Source organism: Acyrthosiphon pisum, chromosome A1 (genome assembly GCF_005508785.2).
Source record: "Acyrthosiphon pisum isolate AL4f chromosome A1, pea_aphid_22Mar2018_4r6ur, whole genome shotgun sequence".
Taxonomy (NCBI): Eukaryota; Metazoa; Arthropoda; class Insecta; order Hemiptera; family Aphididae; genus Acyrthosiphon; species Acyrthosiphon pisum.
The window spans coordinates 24,691,321-24,694,125 of NC_042494.1; positions in this window are offsets into that span (position 1 = coordinate 24,691,321).

Consider the following 2,805-nt stretch of genomic DNA (forward strand, 5'->3'; position numbering starts at 1 on the left):
ATAGGCGGAGAAAATTGGTGTCCATAGCTGGTGTAATGGTGGCCATAGAAGGTGAAAATGAAATTTTAAAAAAATAAAAATTATATCTGTATAAGTATTTCTCATAAGGCTACAAAATTTTAACCAAGTGTTAAGTCAGTTGTAAAGTATGCATGGTTAAATTTTCAATATAATTAGATAAATGTGAGCAAAATAACAGAGATAAATGTGTGAAAAAATTCTTAAGGTGGCCATAGGTGGTGACTCCACCCTACAATGTGATAAACGTTTCGGTTCAGTAGAAAGTTGTTCCCTTTTGGGTATGGCAACTATTTTGGACCCACGTTTTAAAAAACATTATTTTAAAGACACCGTTGCATTATCCAAGATGCTGAGGTATATATCTAATGAGATCAAACAAACACAGACCATGAGCTCCAGTAAAAGTTCATCTGATACAGACAACACAAGTATGAATATACAATTTATCATATACAAAATAAATCTGTGATGTAACATGTGTCATGTATATTGTATGCATAATATTTATTTTTTTTATTTTTCAGCAGTAGAAGAACCTCAGTCGTTTAATTTGTGGAAAGATCATGCTAAATATGTTCAAATATCTACCAGTCGTTAATCCCATAGAGGACAGATGCAGGAGCATAGTGAATTTCCCTCCAAATTAAATTTATACCAGAAAAGCAGTCATGCCAGACTATCAGATGATCCTTTACTCATATGGAAGGATATGCGCAAAGTGTATACTATACTATCCAAAATTGCCGTTAAATATCTAGTACCTGTTGCGACGTCTGTTCCAAGCGAAAGATTATTTTCGAAGGCAGGATTGACATTAAATAAACAAAGGAATCGTTTAACTTCTAAACATTTAAATCAACTATTATTTTTACAATCTTTGGACGATACCTTCTGGTTAGGACGTTAAGTTGTCAGTTATATTCAATTTTAACAACTGTATTTTATAGAACTATTATAACTATATTATTATTATATTTAATATTTAAGAATTTAAATATTAGTTTAAGCATAAGCATTGAGAAATTGATGTGTTTGAATTAAAAGTGATTAGTTTTGTTAACCATTTATGCTATTCATATTCGTATTTCGTATACTAATGTCTATAATAAAAAATTTCTATCGTGTAAAAAAACTTTTATTTTGTTCGTAAAATATAAACTAAGTGACCCACAAGGCATAAAATTAACCAGTCCATTGGGAAAATTCCCAATTTCCCCATAAGCCAATCCACCACTAGTCATAATTGTAATTAAATGGCCATACATTGGTGTGCAAGGCACAGAATGACTGAAATACTGAATTAATAAAAAAAAAGGATAGAAACTCGACCTTTAAAGACTTTTTTTTTATTTAAATTTTTCCATCTTCTGAAAAAATTGTATGTTAAAACATCGAAAAAACATCGATGTTTTTCTCAAAAATCCGATGTATCAACAACATCGATTTTTTAATGTTCGATGTATCGATACATCGAAACATCGATGTTTCAAAATTTTCGCCCATCTCTAAGATAAAGCTTCATCAGAAAGAATGCTGAACGTAGAAGGGATTTGGGAAAATCATATATATATATGTATATATATATATTTAAGAGCCTAAGAAGTTCCTTGGTAAAGGTGGACCAAATGTACCACAAAATATGACATTGATGACATTGAAGTTTTTCCATTTCATTTTTACAAATTATATATTTGACCATTTAGTATTTCAAACAACCTATAATGCTCAACAAAAGCAAAAAACTATTGAACCTATCAATGAAAGTGTCTACTATATAAAAGTACTTTGGGCTATTAATATTGCAATGGGTATAAAAAATCTTCCATCATCTAAAGACTATAATATAAAAGACCTATCGCGGAGATCGGTGTATGTTAAAATATTTTAAAAACCGTTTATTACATTAATTGATAAAGCTCATTGTTTCCAACACATTTTGGTACATATTTTATAAATAAGAGTGCATTAACAATTCCAGTAATGGATTGCGAGATAGCGTTTATGTATGTGAAGTGGTTGACATCTGTTGAAATCGGTGTATGTTACATCTGATAACTTAATCAGTATCACAGTATCTATTAGTCAACGCGTAAAAACTTAAATATTATTTAGATAGATTGAGCAATTGTATAACATAATATATGTTGTAAAATATAACTATTTGTTTTAATGTAATAATAAAGCACTACCATTCTACCGAACAAATCAAATAGTTGCGTATCATTACAACCTCATGGGAGATTTGTTTGAAAATAATGTTTATGGTTGTGGAACTGTGAGAGGTATAGGAAAGGACTTCATATAAATAAATGTTAAAATTCACTGCAAATGATTTAGGTTGCCATTGTACCTACTATATAATTCATAAAGAAAGTTTAAGTTATTTTGAATTAAATGGTTTTATTTATCTACACTTACTATGTTGTAAATTACCAAAAAAAAAAATTCCAAATCCTATTAAAAAATGTATTGAAAATAAACATACCCTAACAATTAATGGAGATGTGTTTTCGAAAACAAAAATAAGATTACTTGAGTTATAAATAATTAATAATCTACTTTCTGCTCAGATAGAAGAAAACATGGATAATGGATTTAAACACGATACAATCTAGGATTTAGATGGTACAACCTTAGCACAAATACGTTTTATAAATTAATTAAGTTTTGTTGATAATAAAACATATTGAGAAAATAAAACCAGAATAATCAAATTATTTCATAAAAAAATTATCAAAAAAAAACTTTACGCTTGTAATGTTTTGGTACTTGTTTCTCTTTAAT